This window comes from Desmodus rotundus, chromosome 8 (genome assembly GCF_022682495.2).
Source record: "Desmodus rotundus isolate HL8 chromosome 8, HLdesRot8A.1, whole genome shotgun sequence".
In the NCBI taxonomy this organism is placed as follows: Eukaryota; Metazoa; Chordata; class Mammalia; order Chiroptera; family Phyllostomidae; genus Desmodus; species Desmodus rotundus.
Genome location: NC_071394.1, coordinates 73,525,482 through 73,547,052, shown reverse-complemented (window position 1 = coordinate 73,547,052; position 21,571 = coordinate 73,525,482). Strand labels below are relative to the sequence as shown.

Here is a 21,571-nt window from a genome sequence, read left to right as displayed (position 1 = left end):
AAAAGGTTAAAAAAGAGGGACTACATTTTAACATTTTACCTACATTTGCTAAATATTCTACAATGAGCATAAAATACCTATGTTTTTAAAAAATTGTGTTCAAATTTTTCTTATTTGGAAAAAATTGCCTATTATACAAAATGAAGTAAAAATGAAAACAAGGAAAAAAATACTGCACATGAACTGCATTGTGAAACTGAGTGCAAACAGAAAAAAATGAGAAAAAGATATCAAATTGACCATGATGATCTCTGAGTTGGGATCCCTGGATGATTTTAATTTACTTGTGGGGAGGGCTTTCTTTTCCTGGTTTTCTGTATCAGCACATTTTACCTTTTAATTTTTTTTTGAAATGCATATATCATCATACAAGACAGTTTTCAGTGATGGAAGCATATGCCTCTCTGCATCCTGGTTCCTCAGTTCCAGGCTGCCACGTAAGGTTGTTAAGTTGTTTAGTACAAAGGGCATCTGGCTGAGGTAATGAGTGGGGTTATTAACCCAGCCCGGGCATGCTGTGTACAGAAGTGGAAGCGCTGCCTGGCTCCCCACCTGAAAGGCAACCACAATGTCCAGTTTCATGTATAGCTCTCCAGACATAGTCTATGTTATCCAAACATATACATGATACTGTTTGTACAAAAAAGTTATTTAAAAAGAATGAAGAAATGGCAGAGAAAATCAACACAATATAATCAGATTTCAAATACATATCTAGAGAACTCATCAAAGTAGCATAGTAAAATTGGATTTAAAGGAAGGGAAAAAAAAACCCATATTTGGAACAAATGAGCTTCCAATGATTCTTGGACTGTTTTCCACCTTAGCCATCCACAATTCACATACATTACTTAAGCAGCAAATGAAATTGCTTGTTATTCATTGCCAAGTGGGTCCATATTTGGTATTTCATTCACCACACTCCCCACAGTTTAGGAGATGTGATGTGCATGCGGTCCACCCTCCATGGTACAAAGCTTTGGATTTTAATAGGCTGAGAAACCTGAGAATGAGTGCCCCCATGTGAAGCTGGGACTTCATTTCATTCACTCCAGTGTCCCCCAAAACAAGGAAACTACTCACACAGAAATCCTACAGCACTCTATATGCATTCCAACATTTCTATATTCATTCAACTTGGGCTGAAGTTTCAACTTGCTTAGGGTAATGATGGTTAAATCAGTAAATAATTCAAATTATGAGATCTGAATTACAAGGATTACTCTGTCACTCTAACATTTTAGGTTTTGTCTGTGTTTCTGTTACATGTTTTGCCTCATTAGAGAAGGCAATGCTGATCTTTTGGGTTTCAGCTCTGTCTCAAGCTCTTCACCTGAAAAGCTCCTTCATTCCTAAACACTCTTCCCAGGATTTCACCCAATGAACTCCCATTTATCTTTCTAGTCTTAGCTTGAATATAGATCTTCTGAAGCAGGTGAGTGCTCCATCACAGCAACTTAATCTTTCCCCTTGCACATTCATTTATTGAAAACACCTGCTTAAAGCCTGATTTTGCCACCAGACCATAAGCTCATGAGTGCAGGGACTACCTGTTTGGTCACCATTGCTTCTCCATTGCTTAGCAGGGTGTCTGGCTCACAGTCGGTACTAAATAACCTGTTAACTGAGTTTACATTTACATGGAAATGTAAAAGCTACACACAACCCTACATATGGAGGAAATTTACTCATTAAAAAAAAATCAGGTGCAATTTGAAAGAGAGCTTGAAATTTATTGAAAGCCAAAAACAATAAAGCTTGAAAGCTACTCTGAAGCCTAGAAACATTTTCCAACCTCTTTCCAAGGAAGAAATAGGGAGAAAAATGAGGCTGATAGTGGATTAGGGCCAATCATTTGATGGAAAACAACCACACTGGGATAGAATGGTTGAGACTAGGAAGGCCATCAGATGGCTTAAGTGTGAGACATTTCTAATACATTTGGGCACACTGTGGGCTAAGAAAGGTGACACATAAGATCTCTGGAGCTGAACTATGTTAATTTTAATTTGATCTGATTCAAATAGATCTGGACAGTAGCAGCAGGATTATTCGAGGCATATTTGTCCTTCTAAGTGGCTTACTTCTCCAAAACCCTTTTAAAAGTGCTTTAGGACATTCAGAAACTAGTTCTATTTCTATTACTTCAAGGTATGCTAAGAGCAGGATAAGACTTGAACTCATTTGCCTTGCAGATTTTTTTTGTCTCTATTTCTAGAACAGAATACTTAAGTCTGTTAACTGATTAACTGCAAGAATGCAGAGAATGTCAACAGTTACTGGCATTCTCTACTTACATTTTGAATGCCATTTTCCAAACTGCCGTACAGTTTCAGAGAAGATAAAGAATTAAAATAAATAACTTAAAATATGAAGCAGAGAAATACAAAAAATGCAAACCTTATATTCACATGTTAAAGTACAACTACCATAAATACTAGGTTATGTTCAAGCTGGGGAAGAATTTTCAAAAGCCTACGATCTTTGAAATATGGTTTTGTGGAAAGGACAGCATCCAGATTAATTTAATTTGCTTTCACAACAATGAAAACTTATGGAGACTGGCCACCTTCAACTCTTCCTTCTAAGTAACAAGTTGGCAAAGAGGGGAGGATATGAATCCTCAGCAGCCAATGGCAGGACCCAAAGCAATTTTAGCAATCAGGAATTTAATTCACCTATTTTATCTTAAAGATTCACATGGATTTTGTATTCTTTTTCATAATATATCTTTGCTTTTCTGTCTAAAAGTTCATGCTGTTTTTTGTTGTTGTTGTTGTTTCCCATAATCACTTAGGACACTTCTCAGTGCCTTGATGAGGAGATTGTATTATCCTGCGTAGAAGCACACGTACAGACTTTAGGGGATACAGTAACTATAATCTTTATAGATTTTAGAAAAGCTTTTAGCTGAGTAAAATAAAACTTTTTCATCAGTAAGTGATTAGATATGGTAGGCTATGTATAGGCGATTCTTCTGCAGTCTCACAGAGACTCCTATCATAGCACATGCCACACTATGGTGAATTTCTCATTTCTCACATCTGTCCAACTGCTGTAGTCATGGGGCGATTACCAACCTCCATTCTACCCATGACTAGCCTAAGCCACTTGCAGTAATCCCATTCTTCTACCCATGTGCTTGGTTTAAGAAAGGGCATGCCAGTCTTGGCGATTCAGCCCTATGGGGGCTTCTGGGAAAGTTTGCTGGGAACTGGTTGAGCCACCTTGCTGTCAGCTCCAGCATGAAACCATACAGAAATCGACTTAAGCAACACAATTCCCAAGAAGAAACCTGTAGTGCTGTGCAGGAGCTGGAGCTTCCCCACCCAGGAGGCCACTTCTTTGAGGTAATACAATTTTTTAAAATTAAGCCAATTAATTTGTGCCTTCTCTGTTTCTTTAGAAGATCTTTAACAATATACTTTACATTAGACTGGAGGCTTGGTCAAGGTCAGGATGTATGATTTATTTGTCTTTTTATCACAGAGGGCAATACAATATCCTACATATAGTAAGGGCCTAATTCATACATGAAAGAATAAATTGAATGAATTATCAAACTTAAGATGTACAATAAGAGATCCCTGTCAACTTCAGGCCTCTAAGACATCTAGTATCCAAATGAGCAACACACATTATAGATACTGTGACATGAAGGTAGGTGGAGTCCTACATTTGACCTTACTATATGACTAATACTATACATGACAAACAGCAATAAAAAGGGATAAGGAACCCATGGGATGCAAGCAAGAAAATGGCTGGCTAAGGAGTAGATGAAAAAGATACAAAATGATTATTTTGTTCAAAGGAGGCATAAGAGTGTGATGTCTGAGTTACATACTAATCATTCTAAAACAGGATGCTGGAGAGGAATAGCATTGTACCTGTGGGAAGTCCCGGAGGACTGCAGTAGCAGCTGGATGTGTAGGCTATGCTGATGACACCATGTGTGTTTACACTGATGAAACACAAAGCCTAGTAAGATCCGCACCACTTCATTAGCAGGGACTGCTCAGATCACAGAGGTGTTTTGAGGTTTAGCATGGATTCAGAGGCTCCGAAGAGCACACAAATATTCCTCAGAAAAGACAGATTTAGTCCTTCCTGACATTCCTGAGGAAAGCAGCTATGATTCAGACTCTGAGTTAGGGAGTTTCCCATCCATCGACCCATCCTAACGTCCCCAACAGTTCAGAAGTGTTATCATCATTTCCATTTTAAAACTGGCTTAATGGAGCAGTTACTTCCATTAAATAAGTAATTCACTTAATGGTAAATACAACAGGGAATGCCACATAACATAGCATTCTATCAGAGGTCCTTTTCTAGCAAAGGGCTCAGTGATAGGTAAATTTCAACAAGGAAGGGGGAAGCCCTTTCTCATCAGGTAAATGGAGAAACAGAAGAAGTTCTGGCCACTACTGCTTACCCCTGAGACTATGAAATACCAGACACTATTCAAATAGAGTGACAGGATACTTCACAGACAGGATAAACAGGCTGGACAGGTTTTGGTGTGTAGGAACTTTAAATATGCATTTAATGCAATCAAGCTTGAAAATAAAAGAGTTGTAAGGGTGGTCAGACCTTACAAGTTTAAATGTAGTCCATTTATTAAATACAGTATAGCATTTTCTCTCTATTCCACATGAGTGCACACACATACACACTGATTTCTGCACATTTTAATTCTACCTAGAATCATAGACAAGTCTATTCCTAAGAATGTTTTCTTCTGGGTTCTCTTATAAAAACTCAAATGGGAAATCCAGTGCAAATATATTTTTTCCCATGAGATTTCTGTTCAGTAATAAAACTGAAAAATTTAAAAATGCATAAAAAATTAAAAAACCTAGATCATTTTAATATCATTTTCTTAATACTAAGGATAAAAAATGTGACTATATTTAAACCTGTTTATTAAAGTATGAGATGATAATTACAGTTATTCTATATTGATTTCTTAATATAAAGCACCTAGTTAGCATTTAATCCTCACCATCACCTATGGAATAGTTATTATTATTACCTCTATTTTACAGATAGTGAAACTGAGGCATACAAAGGTTAAGAGAGTGACAGGTTAGATTTAGAGCCTGAAAAGAGGCAGACACCAGGGTACCCAGAGGCCAACAATAAAGGCAGAGCAGTAAGGTTAGCATCTGATACTAGGTGAAGTTGGGTACAAAGTCAGTCAACAAAGACAAAAAGCCAAATTCATGTGAACAGTTAGAAATGAGGACACCAACAAAGGAGGGCAAGGCATCAAGAAAGGTGGATCTGGTGGTTCAAAACCCAAAACTCTAGCAGTAATGGAAAGAAGTACAAGGGGTCTTGGGATACCCATAGGAGTCTACCAAGAGGGCAGGGACCATGAATGACTATCTTCCTCACAATCATATCTTTATGATATGACTGTGAGGAATGATCATATATCTTTAGGGACTATCACAGGGGGGCACACCCACAGGCCCTCAAAAAAAGCTTGCTGAAAGTGGTAGAAATGGAAGGGGTGAGACACGTGTACTCCTAGGGGAGAAATGTGGGTGCCATATACACAGAGGCTGTGATTTCCTTTTGTTGTTGTTTGTTTGTTTTTTAATTTTTTCAATTACAGTTCCTTTTCAATATTATTTGTATTAGTTTCAGGTGTACAACATAGTGGATAGACAATCAAATACTTTACAAAATGGTCCCCTGATATTTCCAGTATCCACCTGACACCAGGCATAGTTAATTACAATATTATTGACTATATTCCCTATGCTACAATTTATGCCCCCGTGACTATTTTGTAACTACCAATCTGTACTTCTCAAACCCTTCATCTTTTTCACCCATCCCCCTACCTCTCTCACCTCTGAGAATTGTCAGTCTGATCTCTGTATCCGTGAGTCTGTTTCTGTTTTGTTTGTTTATATTGTTCTTCAGATTTCACGTGTAAATAAAATCACATGGTGTTTGTCTTTCTCTTACTTATCTCACTTACATAATACTCTCTAGGTACATTCATGCTGTCACAAATTGTAGGAGTTCATTCTTTTCTATGGTCAAGTACTATTCCTTTGTATTTTTGTACAACAGCTTTTTAATCCACTTATCTGTTGATGGGCTCTTGGGTTGTTTCCTTATCTTGGCTATTGTAAATAATGCTGCAATGAACATAGGATTGTGTATCTGCTTTCAAATTAGTGTTTTGGGTTTCTTGGGATATATTTCCAGAAGTGAAATCACTGGGTCATAAGGCAGTTCCATTTTTAATTTTTTGATGAGAGGCAGTAGTCAAAGCTCTTTGCCTGCAAGTGATAGAAACATAATTCTAATTTAAACAAGGGAGTTTATCAGTTTATATGACCAGATTGGGGAAGTCAGGGTCAAATGGGTCTTGAGAGTGCTAAGAATTTTCTCTTTCTCCTTGTCCTTGCCACTTTTCCTTTTGCACTTCATTCATTTTTTCAGGTGTGTTATCTCCACAGGTGGGCTATCTCAACAGGGTATAAAACCACTACCAAAAGCTGCTCTAGGTGTGTGTTCTGATAGCCTACTAATCAAAGTAAAAAAAGCACTCTTCCCTCCAGCTCCAGTATGTTAGGTCATTTGAAAGAATGCTGATTAACTATCACAAGCATTGCGGCCAGGGTGGAGGGGCTGGGTGTGTGTGTAGTGATTGGCTTAGTTGGCAACAGGAGCCATCTCAGGGTCCAAAAGGATGGGGACCCATCATTAACAGTCTCTGGTCAAACAACTGGATTGAAAGTGTGGGAAGAACATTTCTCCTAGTGAAGGCAATTCTTGTTCCCAGAAGAAGAAGGTAAAGGGATGCTGGGCAGCAGAAACATTACATGTCTTCTCCAAGGCCTCCTGCCTTTGAAGTAAACCAACTACAAGCTAAGTCAGAACCATTGCTAACTCATGACACCTTTACTGTGGAATACACCATGAGGCCTGACTTACCCCAATACTATATTTTCCAGTCCTCCCCTCATTTGCAGCAGAAATTGAATAATTCACGATGTCCTGATTTGTGGTCTGCAGAAAGGTCTTCCTGGTTCTGTGGAAGCCCAACCAATTGAAATTTCAATTTAACTTGGTCCATCTTAGTGAAACAGTACCCCAGGATACACACCATATTCATAGTCACAGTCTTTACATTAAAGTGATTCCAATAATATTCTTTTGCATTTTCAATGATTTGGTTATATGGCAACTTGGGTATAATACTTATTAAATGTTCCCATTTGTTCTAGAAAGAGTGCATTGCTTTTTTGTTTTCTACCCCCAAAATATAAGTAACACCACATTATCAATTTTATTGGGTTTCCATAAATCTAAAAGCTTAAGACATTATTAAAAAGGCTCTCACTATTGCCTTCTGGGAGGGTACTTCTTATTCCCTTTCCATAATCCAATGCAAGAAGACACAGGTGCCAAATGCTAAAGCATTTTGCCAAGGTTGGCTTAATGTTTTGAAATGGCCAAAGGCATGCTCACACTCTCACTGGCTCAACTTTTACAGTGACAGTTTTGATGAACAATGGCTGTTGGAAAACCCCACACTGAATTCTAGCTGACACTCCACAGTGGTGCTTACAATGTTTCTGTCAAGATGCCAAGTGTGTGAGGTGCAAACGAGTTCCCAGTGTATCTGGATCCTTGCAGTCAATAGTCATTACAGCCACAGGCTCACATGCTCCCCAGACAGTAAGAAGGAGCACGTGTCTCCTGCCAACAGCCCCTTTAAATATCCTTGTCATATTTTCTTCATAAAATACTCACTTTCCATCCTACCCTCTTCTCCAACTTCAGCAGGAAGAAAGAATCAGAGAAAACTCCTAAGTGATGCTGTCTCCTCATTTGAAACCTATCATCACCTACTCCTCCTCCTGCAAAGCAGGTTCAGTCAATTTTGTGGCAGCCAATATGGCTTTTGGGGCAGGTCCCCACAGCTGTGCATGGAGAACTATCTTTAGCTAATTCTGACCTATCCCCTATTCATGTCAGATTTTTCAGTAAATGTCTGCACCAGCATTTGAGAAGAGTGTCTTATGGGGGTTTCCTGAAATTTGAATAAACCAGAATACAGAGTTTAAGGAAGGTATGGTAATAGGGATGACCCAAGTCCAGCCCCTAGAAACAAGGCATAAGTGCTTTTACCTGATATGAATTCAACAACAGGAACTTGGCTGGAAGAGAAAATAAGGATTAGCTGCGAGAGAAAAAGAAAAAACATCAACAGTGTCAATGATTCTGTATAGATCAAGTCACTCGGTGAGCATGACATTGATATGGGGCCCAAGAATACTGTGTGTGGGCCTCTCAGTTCCTGTGTGCCTCTCACGGTATGAACACTAATTCATTTAAATAATGAATCTCTTATTTAAAAGGAGGTGGAGGCATTTTTCATACAACATAGTCCCTAATTGCAAGCCAACTACTTCATCTAGTGCTTAATCAAAGACACAGAAACAGTGGGTTAAGTTCCAGCTCTGACTTAACAAAAGATACTATATCTGCCTTTGACATGGATGTTCAAGGTTTATCCAAAGGATGTTCAAGGTTTACCCATTAAAAATGACTTTTGTCTTATGTGATTCTCTGATATGATAGTAACCAGTGGGCTGGGGATGCAAAACAGTTTTCCACTTGACTGCCAACACCAATTGATTGGTAGTGGCTGCCTGGGAATTGCTTTGAAGAAGGAATCTGAGGCTCAGTTGGACATAATTCTATGATCACTTAGCCATGTCTCCAGGGACCCAGAGTGGCTGCAGATGTGTCATACACTTGCTTTCCTTGGGACAACACTGAGGGTGAGACTGTAGTTTTCCTTTACAAACATCAGGCATTTGATTTTGTTGTTGTTGTTGTTGCCCAGGCTATGTGAGACTTTTATTTCTGGCCATATTGGGGAAGAGTGTTAGAGGTTGTGAAAGAGTATGTATAGAGCTTAGTGATTTAAAGGGGCTGACAGTAACTATGTCAGGCTTTGTGGGAGAAAAAGTCTTAATTGTGACTATGCAACTCTGCCACTGTAGTGGGAAAACAGAGAGACAATACCTTCGTGGCTCTGTGCCAATAAGACTTGATTTACCAACACAGGCCACGGCCTGCTAACCCCTGATCAAGATTATGAGTGATACAGGTAAGAGATAATGCATGGATGAAATAAGAAAATGAAACCAGGAGGAAATTTGTGTCTGTAAAGCAATTCAGAAGCAAACCTGAGAAGTACTCCTTGAGGTAATGGCAAACCTGCATTTCTGGGACATTCCTGCCAATTAATAGTCAGTAATGCAAACATGGACTCTTCTGTGTGCAAACAAAAGACTGCTGCCCCTACCAGATGGTTCAAGAGCCAAATGCTCCCAAAGGCACTCTCTTGCTGGCCTGAAGTTTCCACCTAGTGGACATTTCTTCCAGAATGCCCTTGTTGAAAAGTAAACCTCTCTGTGGAACACTTAGTATAACCACCCACAGCTTTGGGGAACATAGTAGCTAATAGATACCAGGGCCATGATGGAGCGGGGCACAGAACATATATGTTTTGAATGGAAAATGCAATAAAATGGGAAAATAAAATCAGAAGAGTCAGGGCTTGCTGCATTGGCTGGACAGGGTAGGTCTGAGTGGGCAGTAAACAAGCCCATCTGTCCCGAGGTGCAGAACAACAGCATTTGTCTTGCATGTCTCTGGCAGGGGGCAGGGCCACTCAGAGCAAGGATGGCTAGTAGTGGGGAGCATCTCAAGGAGGCAGGGGGAGAAGACTGGAAAGCTCACTTCCAAGTCCATGAGACAGAGGCAGGTACAGGTTTGAGGCCAGAATCTACCCATCCTGGGGTAAAATTCCCAGCTCTGCCCCACCTGCTCTGTGGACTTGGAGAAATCATTTAACCCTCTAAGGCTCTGGTTTTTCATGTGTCAGGCAGAGAGAAACCCTCCTTCCTAAGGTTGTTAATAAGCAATAGGTACACAGTGGTAGCATCTGGAGGGCAGCCCAGCTCTTGGTAGGTTTCCATGAGGGGTGTCTAGTCCTCTAACACTCAGACCTTTTCAGCAGGACACTTCCATTTCATCCAGCACTTCTTTGCCAAGCAGAGGCCACAAAAGGAAGAATAGGTTACTAGCAAATTCTGGTGTAATCATTACCTGGAGCTGGATGCCTCAACTTCTCTCCTTAAATTGGACAGGCAGATCTACTGGGCTGTAGAATGATTTCAAATAATAAGAATTTACAAAAAAGAGCCCTGGCTGGTGTGACTCTGTGGGAGTGTTGGCCTGAGAACCAAACGGTTGCTGGTTCGATTCCCAGTCCAGAGCACATGCCTGGGTTGAGGGCCAGATCCCCAGTAGAGGGCACACAAGAGGCAACCACACATTGTTTTTCTCCCTCTCTTTCTCCCTCCCTCTCCCTCTCTAAAAATAAATAAATAAAATCTTAAAAAAAAAGAATTCACAAAAAAGAAACCTGTAAATTCAGGGAGATCCTTAGGCATGGCTCCATTTCTCCATGTTTACCACAGCAAGGTAACTGTAGCTTGGGAGAAGGGGTATTAGTGTGTCATCCATCAGTCCCCATAAGTCACAAGGAACATAATGACCTATTGCCAAGGGGTTAGTCAGGTTGTGCAGTGCCCACCAGTACCCATCCTCCCTCTTGGTGTGAAAATACCTATTTTTAAATTTTTTTCACCTTATTCAACCCACGTGCTGACCCCAACCCCCACTCTGGAGGGAAAAATAACTGGCATGAATCAATTAGCACATGAGTGAACTCATGACTCACACCAGTCCATTAGAGTCTCACACTTGGAATTCTGGGGGGAGTTACCTTCTCTTTGCACATATAAGGCAAAGACCAAACTGCTTGCTGCGGTAAAAGAAGAAAATGTGACAACAAAGCCCACATATGGGTGAGGAATAGAACAGACAGAACTCAGAGAACTGTGTCAGCCTCTCAACTAAATCTCACCTGAAATTAGAACTCTCTGGATTTCTCAGCTACACAGCCAATAAAACACCCCTATTGTTTAAGCTGGTTCACATTAGGGTTCTGTTGCTCACCTGGGTTCTCCTACCCCCAGGATTCTCAGAGCCCCCAGCAATGCCAACAAGAACTCCACCCTTTCCTCAAATGGATCACATTTCCTGACAAGTGCGATTTCCTGAGGAGGGGGGGTGGGGTGGGAGGGGGGGTGGGGTGGGAGGAGGGGTGGGGCATACCTTGGCTTGCTGCCCTCAGGCTGTGCAGCAGAAAGACAAAAGTATAGAACTTCACTTTGGTAGCTTCCCACTTCTGAGCCCATCTCTTGGTCCTGACTGTTCTTCTCCATCCTGACATTCCTTTTGGAATGATTTGCCATCAATAAAGTCTTAGCAACTTCAAATTCATAAAGCAGGTCTAATTTCAACTCTGAAATTCTCGTAATTCTGCACACGCTACTGACGCTCTTTTGCAAAAGAGTAAACATGAGTGTCTATGTGTGTTGTAAGTGCACGTGTGCAAAGCACAAGTGTGTATGTGCACGCCAATATGTGTGAGTGTATGCAGTGTGTGAACAGCTATCTCTGGAAAAGTGATTCACCTAGGGGTATACTGTCACAGACATCTTCTGATGATGCAGGAAGGAATTATGATCCAGGACTGACCTCTGAAAAAGAAAATAGCATGATAATTTACCCAGAAGGCACAGCTTTCTGTTTTAATAAAAGTAAGTAATAAAAGGTTGTGGAACAAAGAAAAAATGGAACTATAGTTTGTATTATAATATAATGTTTGAAAATCTGTACTTTGGTTTTGTAACACAGGCTGCAAAAGCTAGAGAGTCAGCCAGGTGAAGTCTATGAGCCCTGTGGACTGTGTATTCCTGTGGCAAACTAGAGATGGCATACCCAATGGAAAGGGACACAACCATTTTGCTCTGAGCATTGACAAGTGGCAATGGTGGCCTAAGGGTGGCAGGATGCTGATTTTAAAAGTACACCAACTTTATACACAAACTGAAGCAGGGTGCAGCCAAGAGGAGGGCCCCAAGAAGGGATTTGTAATGGGGTCCAGGACTCAGGGTGTCCAGGAAATATTAGAAAAATGTATGTAGGATGTCTTCACCCCCACAGGCCTGAGCCAAGGGGGATGGGACACATGGAACAGGGCCATTCAGAGCTGTTTTGGGTAGCAAGAGCTTTGCAGCTAACCCCTGGCACAGTCATTTAACATATCTATAACCTTTAACTGGTTTCATAGATATGTTAAGTAGCTGTGGCCCTGCTTTGAGCCAGGGAGATGGGAGTGACTTCCACCCAAGGTGGGACTGGGAAGCAACTCCCCCTGGTTACAGGGCCTGCGTGAGAGCGTGGAGATGATTGGCTCCATGCCATGGGGCCACACCTGCCAAGACTTACTATGGCAGCCCAGTAAAGCTGGAAGAATACGGGGATGCTGGCAGGTGTAGCTGACTGTAGGAGGAGTCAGAAATGGGGCTGCAAAGGAAGATGGGCACTGGGATTTAAACCTAGGCCCGGCAGCCATAAGAAGAAGAGACCACGCGGCTCCATAGTAGTGGGGAGGACCACAAGGTTTTGGGGAAGAAGGAGGAGACCACACGGCTCCAAAAGTAAATGGGGAAGAGACCACGCGGCTCCAAAGTAGTAGGGAGGACAACAAGGTTTTGGGGGAGAAGAAGGAGAGACCACGCGGCTCCATAGTAGTAGGGAGGACCAAAAGGTTTTGGGGAAGGAAAGAGGAAGACCACGCGGCTCCAAAGTAAATAGGGAGTAGACCACGTAGCTCTGAAGTAAATGGGAGAACCACGAGGCTCTGAAGCAAGAAGATAGATAGAGGTCCATGTGGTTCCGAAGTGGGGAAAAGGACCACGCGGTTCTGAGGGAAAGGAAGAGGACCACGAGGTTTTGGACTTCTTTTTGCCACGCGGCTTAGGCAGCAGGAGAGACTTTGCAGCCATAGAGAAAGGGGAGAAAGGACTCTTGCTGCTGGGCCATGAGAAGGTGCCACATGGCTTTGGATTAACTGGAGATTGCAGCAGCCACACAGCTGATGGTGCCGGGAGCCTGAATCACGGACTTCTACATCTTTTCCTGAGACACAGTACCCAGGACTGGGCACAGGGAGAGGGAAGGACTGTGCATCTGTGGGTATTCTAAAGGACTTTAGTATCTTATTGAAGACATTAGGCCATTACTCTAAGTCTGTGTAACTTTTAAATAAACAATTCCTTTCCTTTTCACCAGTCTCTGGCATTGAGAGACGTCTTTCCTCTGGCGGCGGGCATTTCGAACCTAGCAGGTGGGCGTCGGGGGAAGGAACCTCCAGAGACAGAAAGGCGGAATCCTTTCTGTAATAATTTATCGTGAACCACCCCCCCCTTCTGCTCTGTAACAAAACCACCCCAATTTTCTGTATGCTGGCTATTTATTCCTATGGTATTTAAACTTTAAGTCACCAGTGTACAGACTATGCTTAAATTCTCAGTTGTTTCTTTAGATTTGAATAGGTTTAATCTAAAACTCCTTTAAATTCTCATTGCCTGTAGAGTATCTCACAAATATGACTCAACTCAAAAAAAAAGTACAATTAACCACTCCACCTCAGTCTGAAGCCAGAATTGGATGATTATAAATGAATCTAAGCACATCATTCAAACTCAGAGAGGGAGGAGTCAACAGCACTGGATTTCTGAATTTTCTTTTTCATCACACAGGATATGAATCACACAGGGCAAATCTCTTTGTCAGAAGCATAAGGAATTATAAATGTTCTGTCTCATCTTCATGAAAATGTTTGCCTACTAAACAAAGTCTTCAGCTGCAAAGCTGACCTTCCACCCCTTTTAGGGGAATCCTGAAGAAGTCTATTACATAAAGTACTGAGTAATTTACAATATTTTGGACAACCATCTAGGGATGTGGTTGTAATATAATTCACACTGGAAGTCTGATTAATGACATACTAGCTTAAAATCCTGGTTTCACCATATATTTCTTAAAAGGGAAGATTTCCAAGGTCCATGCTTTTGAACAATTATTTATATCAAATCTGAGCAAACTCTTGAGTGATGTTTAAATTTGATTGTCTTTAAGCTAAGTTGCGAAACAAGTAGCTGGGTGCTCAGAACACAGCAAGAATATTACCCTCTTGTTTACCTAGTTAGAATTCTTACTTCCCTTTAGATGAGAAGAATAATGGTTAATATTTATTGAGTGCTTACTATGTGCCAAGCAGTACTCTATGCACTTTTCATCTTTTAACTTATTAATGTGCTCAACAACCCTATAAGGTGCATGCTATTATCCTCATTTTCAGATGAGGCAGAGGAGGATTAAGAAAATTACACAAGGTTTTCCAACCAGTGGATAGGAGATCCAAGTTTCAAATCCCAGACATTTAGGACCCATGCCCTGTGCCTCATTCCCTCATTGGATTGAAATGCAGATCTAAAAGGCCTTTTGAATAAGAACAGAGGACAGATAAACTGAGGACCCTTGATGTCCTAGAAAAAGGGCACCTGGAATATAAAAGAGCTTGTCGTTGGAGTTAAGATGTTAAGACTATATGGTGGATTGTCCAGCTGTCAGAAGGTTGATTTTATTTCACTGACTACTACATCTATATTGTTTGATTACCCAAAAGTTAGAGAGAACTGAGGGGAGTGAAAGCAGGTTCAAGCCGGGAGAAAAGAGGTAAGATTGAACTATGGACCACCTGAAGTTAGCAGGAGAAGGAAGAGAGCCCTTGCTGGAAGTTCTTTTCTGTAGGCACCAAAGAGAAATCCATGTAGCTGAGATTCAGTTTAAAGCACAAATGGCTGTAATATAATGCAATGTAAGCTTATTAGTCATTCAAAATTTTCTAACCATGAATTTACTTAGGTTACCTGAGATTCAGAACTTGGTTATCTCTCCAAACATTTAAGTTTTATTGTAGGAAAGGGTTAACTTATGGCAAATGTTCAAGATGGGGCTTAATCAGTAGCTACTGGGATTGTAACTTAGGGGTCAAGCCAGATGGCTGGGAAGAGGCAGGGGGTGTGGAGAAAACTCCAAGGTGGAACTGAAGATTAAAACTGGCTTTCCCTCCCTGTGAAGGGACGGGCCACCAGAGGAGGGATATTGCCTGAGGCAGGTGACTGGCAGAAGGGAGTTTGTACAGAGCATGTGTGGTTCAAGACTTTGCCCCCTTGCTAAACATGGCCATAGGAAGACAGGCAAAGGCAAACATGGCTGACATTGGCCCCCATTGGTTGGAAAGCTGGACACTCTCACTGGCTTCCAGTATATGTGAGATTCTGGGAGAGGACTTTTAAACAGAAGGCAGGCAGAGACTTGCTGTATGGACTCTTGGCCTCTTGGCTGCTTGACCTTTTGACTTTATGGGCTGTCTTGCTTTGAGCTGAGGGGGTGGGAGCAACAGATGCTGGGGCTGCTTGGGGCTTAGGCCTCACATGGTCAAAAGCCAGCTTCCAGAGGCAGGGTCCCATGCTGGGATGCATGCCTTACCAGGCTCCAACCCTTGGGACACTACAACCAGTGCAGTGCAGCACATGGGTCCTGGATTACTTCTTCTCCCTCGCCCTAAGAGAAATGCACAAAGACTGAGAGCAGCACATGGAAGTATGAGCTGGGAAGTTCCTTGTGGATGGAGCTTCCCCTGCATGACTGTCTGGAATGATCTGGCAGTGCAACCCAGACCTTGAGCAAGAGAGAGAGCTGTTGCAAGGTGATGGTGTCTCCGGCACCAGAGAGAGAGAAAGGGCTTGGAGCTGGAGAGACAGAGGCCTGTTTGAGTAACTACATTTGGTTACAGATGAGCAATAATGGGGAACTTCTGGACATGGATTTGAACTTTAATCTCTCTGGGTGGGGGTTGGGGGGCTGGATTTTCTATGCTTTGCAGGAGAGGCTGGCTCGGTCAGCTTAGGGCAGGAATGCTCCCAGCCTCCTCAAGCTGGGAACCCTGTTAATGAAAACCTATTTCCTTCCCCATGATTCATCATGTTATGCATATACATGACAACAAGTGGCCAGACCTAATGCTGCCTGGTTACAGGATGAGAGCCTTGGGGGGTGTAGACGGAGGGCAGGCAGAAGATACTTGAGAGAATGCCAATATCAAACTCCATTTTCTTCCCAGATCCTCCAAGGCCACTGGGAAACTTCACACCATCCAGACACTAAAACCTTCTTTGTGGTTCCCTTTAGTGTTGGTGGGTCTCAGAGTTATCATGATCTCCTTGTTGGCTCCACTACAGTAGTTTATTCATATCTCATACAATAATTCCCATGGTCTCAGATAAGGGTTCATGACCACATTCTTGACACCTAGCACAGTGTCTGATGTATACTGGGCATGAATCATGTTTGTTGAATGACTGGATTAAATTTGCTTAACTAGTCCAACACATGAAACTCATCAATAATATCAATAGAACAGCTAATATTTCTTGATCACTAATGTGGTAAATGCTTACATATGCAATAATTTCATTCAATCTCCTAACTACTCTATAATGGAGACATTATTCTGATTATCTCCATTTTACAGAGAAGTGAAATAACTTATTCAAGGTCACTTATCTAGGCTGGACTTGCCCAGGTGATGCCTGAATTTGACCCACAGCAATCTGATCTCTTAACCTCATACTGCATTTCCCTCATTGACTGATCTGCTTGAAGGCAATTGGGCATCTTATGTTCTCTAACCAATTCTTCTCAAATACTTTCCCACCTTACCGCCCCTTCCAAACTGCATCTGTGCAGTCACAAATCACTGTAACTCCACTTCATATGCAGACTTCCTCAAATGTCATCTAATCTAAATGATGGCTTTAAAAGGGACAAATATGTAAGAGGCTTGAAATATCAATGTTTCCCTCTTCTTTTGTTTCACTAGCTTTAGAGTCTGATTTGACTGCCTCAATAATCTCAAAGGAACATGATGAATTCATTGTGAATCCAAAAGATAGGCAGCATTTTGAGAAGGAGCAGAATAAAGACAATAAAACTCCACATCTCGTCTGCTGCAGAGGGAAGGACAGCAAGAAGAAAACAGTGCAAACTGCTCCCAGTTACTTCTTAAGAGAAGCAAGGGAAAGAAGGGGAGAAAAAGAAATTCTATTTGCTAATTTCTTCTGTCTACAGCAATGCCATCCATTCCTTTCCATTGGGAATTTGGAACCTTCTGGAATTTCTTGATTTCTGGCTGTTTTGTTGGGATTTTCATTACATTGAATTTGTTTCTTTTCAGTAAAGGTGATGTTGGCCCAGGGTAGAGATATGCATATGGAATACTTTCAACTGTTTCTCATGTCAGTGAGCTCCTATATCCCAAGAGAGATTAGAAATTATCACAAACTGATATTTCATTCATGTAGAGAGAAGGCCTCCAAAGGAGAAAGTTGATTACAGGTAATACAAGCACATCTGAATAGAACCATAAGATCTTCATGTATAAAATATGTAACATTTTCTTCATAAGACTTCAGTCAGGAGGAAATAATGTGCAGAATAGGACTCTCTGTCAGGCAGATGAATAGCACAAACTAATTCTGCACAAAAGGTATGCCCCCTCCCTCTAATGAACTTATATGTGGCTAAGAACCAAGCATCTCAGAAAATGAAAGGTTCTTCCTTTCCACATGGGAAAATAATGCTTTCTTTTAATTAGAAGGCATTCCTTCCATGAAAGTCTAGTGGTCAATGGGTAGAAAAAGTCAGTGGTAATCTTAGATCTCCACCAGGGTTGAGTCAACAGACACTGTTTCTTGGTGCAGGTTAGCCGCTGTTAGATGGGTTAGATATGCAGCACATTTCAAGGAAATCACAGGTGTTCCCTGAGGGACAAGTATGTTCAGGAAGCAGATGGCTGTATTGTCCTTCAGGAACACCCATGGGGACCTCTTTGTAATCCTGGCTTCTACTGAGGCTGAGATCCACAGCTCACAAGCCTTTTAAGGCAGTGACCACAGTCCCGAGAGAAGGAAGAAGTATTAGACATGTATATTTTGTGAACTGGAAATAACATGAGTGAATCACTCAAACGGATGTAGAGAAAGCCCTATAATGGCTTCTCAAGGTTGGGCAACTACCTACAAAGGGAAACAGGGTCACACAATATGGTGAATAGAGGAGCATATTAATACCCTAAATTGTTTTCATTTTAACTCTATGTGCTTGATCTTCCCTTATGAGTCTCCTGTGTCTACAGTCAGGCCCTGCCCACTTCCCTGTCAGTCCCTAATGTACCACACCATTTGGTCTTATGGCTATTGCATGTGCTGTTGCTTCTGGAAGAACCCTCAGCCTCTTCCCCCATCTCAAGTTGAGTCCTACTCAATGTCAATGCTTAGATGAAAGTCATGTCTAGGAAACAGCCATGCATGATTCTCTCATTCTAGTCAAGACTATTTTGTTAAATAATCTTCTCAAAACATGTTTCTTTCCTTCAGACATATCTCACTCTGCAATTATGCATTTATTCATGGGTTATTTAAATTTTTTTTAGCAGTTTATTGTTACTTTCTTGGAATAAGTTCTTTATGTGATATGGTTACTGTTAGGCCTGTGCAGTCCAATTACAAGAATACAATAACAAAATTCATGTTTCATTATATTGATAGCCTAGGTTTTTCCCATTATAATTAGTTTAGTGAGGCAGCTGATGTGGCCTCTAATTATTTCTGTAGAATATGTGATAATCTCCTTGCAGAGAGGCATTTTACTCTGGCACTTTTAATCCTTCATAGAAAGATTATTACACAGGAAAGTTGAAACAAACCTCAACTTTTCACAGTATCATTCATCCTAGGTGGGATGTTGGACCAAATCAGTTCTAGTGGCTTTCCCCAATGTCAGTATTTATAGCAACTAATAGATGTTTCCTTTTTGGTTTTTTGTTTTGTTTTGTTTTGTTTTTGCAGGAGCAACCAATAAATAATTGTATTAATTAAATTATTTTTTAAAATATATTTTATTGATTATGCTATTACAGTTGTCCCACTTCCCCCCCTTTATTTCCCTCCACCCTGCACACCCCCTCCCATCTGCATCCCCCATTTAGTTCATGTCCATGGGTCACACATATAAGTTCTTTGGCTTCTATATTTCCTATACTATTCTTGACCTCCCCCTGTCTATTTTCTACCTACCATTTATGCTACTTATTCTCAGTACCTTTTCCTCCCTCTCTCCCCTTCCCAATCCCCTGATGATAACCCTCCATGTGATCTCCATTTCTGTGATTCTGTTTCTGTTCTAGTTGTTTGCTTAGGTTTTTCTTTCTTTCTTTTTTTCTTTTTTTAAGGTTTGGTTGTTAATACCTGTGAGTTTGTTGTCCTTTTACTGTTCTTTTTTTTGAACTTCTTTTTCTTCGATAAGGCCCTTTAACATTTCATATAATAAGGGCTTGGTGATGATGAACTCCTTTAACTTGACCTTATCTGGGAAGCACTTTATCTGCCCTTCCATTCTAAATAATAGCTTTGCTGAATAGAGTAATCTTGGCTGTAGGTCCTTGCCTTTCATTACTTTGAATACTTCTTTCCAGCCCTTGCTTGCCTGCAAGGTTTCTTTTGAGAAATCAGCTGATAGCCTTATGGGCAAGGTAACTGTCTCCTTTCCTCTTGCTGCTTTTAAGATTCTCTCTTTATCTTTAATCTTGGGTAACTTAATTATGATGTGTCTTGGTGTGTGCTTCCTTGCATCCAACTTCTTTGGGACTCTGTGAGTTTCCTAAAATTCCTGAAAGTCTATTTCCTTCACCAGATTGGGGAAGTTCTCCTTCATTATTTGTTCAAATAAGTTTTCAATTTCTTGCTCTTCCTCTTCTCCTTCTGGCACCCCTATGATTCAGATGTTGGAATGTTTAAAGTTGTCCCGGAGGTTCCTAAGCTTCTCCTCACGTTTTTGAATTCTTGTTTCTTCATTCTTTTCTGGTTGAATGTTTCTTTCTTCCTTCTGCTCCAAACCATTGATCTGAGTCCTGGTTTTCCTTCCCACTATTGTTGGTTCCCTGTATATTTTCCTTTATTTCATTTTTTCCCTCTATTTTGCAACCATATTCAACCAATTCTTTGAGCATCATCATTGCCAGTGTTTTGGACTGTGCATCTGATAGGTTGGCTATCTCTTATTTCTTAGTTGTGTGGGGGTTTTTTTTTTTTTTGGAGCTTTGATTTGGCCTCTCAATTGGGCCATTTTTTTTCATCTCTGGTTACTTAATTTTTGTCTTTTCTGGAGGGTGGCAGGTTTTCTGAGAGCAGGGAATGTGTGTTTTTGATCTCCATCCCTCATGGCAAATTTTGTAGGGGCTCAGGGAATGTTTTTTGAATGAGAATTCCTTGAAGCACCTGGCTGATTAAGGATCAGATAAAAGATAGCAATGTGTGTAGAATTAACCTCTTATCCAAAAGGAAAACTGAATAAGGTATCCTGACTTCCTACTTAGAAAAATTAAATATGAAATGTTTTCTATTGGGGGACTATTTTTTGCTCTAACTACCAGGTAGCAACAAGGAGCTTGAAGCCAAATTTGTGGTCTGTCCTTAATAACTGGCATCATCTGGCAGGCATTCTGAATAACACATTTTTAAACAAGCATCCCCCCAAAATGAAGAGCAGGTTCTCCAAGGACCTTGCTGAGAGAAATATTATTGTATAGGTCAGATGTATAGGTGGATTTCAATCTGGTTAATTAAGTTGTCTTCAGGTTCAAAAACCTCAAATGCAAACCTGATTCTATATCAGACAGTATGGCTGCTGTACTAGTTTCCTGAGGCCACGGCCACATGTTACCTCCAAAAGAGTGGTTAACACAGTAGAAATGCATTCTCTTGTAGTTCTGGAAGTCAGAAGCCCAAATCCCATTTTTCTTTACCAAAGTCAAGGTGTTAGCAGGGCTATACTTCCTTCAGAGGCTCCAGGGGAGAACCCATTCTTATATCTTCTGCTTCTGGTGGCTGTCAGCATCCCTTGACTTGTGGTCACACCATTGCAATCTCTGCCTCTGTCTCTGCATTGTCATCTCCTCCTGTGTCTCTCTAATCTTCCTCAGCCCCTCTCTTTTAAGGACATTGCCATGGCATGTGAGCCCAACCAGACAATTTGTGAGAATTTCCTTATTTTGAAAACCTTGACTTATTCACATCTGCAAAGTCTTTGCCATACAAAGTAATACATATTTCAGGGATAAGGACTGAAAGGACAAAACTGGTGCCATTTGCTATCGTGGCACCATTTGTTGAGCATGCCTATGACCTTGTTAAACTTGAGTGCCATTTTATTCTTCTGAGCTTATGTTCCCAGGACTGGAAAACTAGTGGAAAAGCAAGAACAGAACATGACAAACCTCCCACAGCTGTAGGCAAAAGATAACATTGGAGCAAACTGCAGCTTATGCAAAACTAACCAAAACCCCCTGTGTTGCAATGTCCCTAACAGCACAGAAGCTGCACAACAGCACCCCCCCCCCCCCCCCGCCTTTTATAATCCAATAAAAACTTAAAGCCTCTACATCTCACTGCTGGTCTATCTCTCCACACTTAAACCCCTTTCCTCT

The 21,571-nt window shown here is 41.1% G+C and overlaps 1 protein-coding gene across 4 annotated transcripts in view; it reads right to left on the bottom strand.

Moving 5' to 3' along the window:
• The window catches only part of FRMD4B (FERM domain containing 4B), a 428,456-nt gene that overhangs the window by 203,068 nt on the left and 203,817 nt on the right, over nt 1-21,571 (bottom strand). Inside the window, exon 1 of one of the 4 annotated variants that reach the window (XM_045192107.3) lies at nt 6,961-7,006. The exons of the other annotated variants lie outside the window; for them this stretch is intronic. The gene's annotated coding sequence lies outside the window, so the exon portion shown is untranslated. Of the gene's footprint in view, nt 1-6,960; nt 7,007-21,571 lie in introns of those variants that run through there. 4 annotated transcript variants of the gene reach the window in all.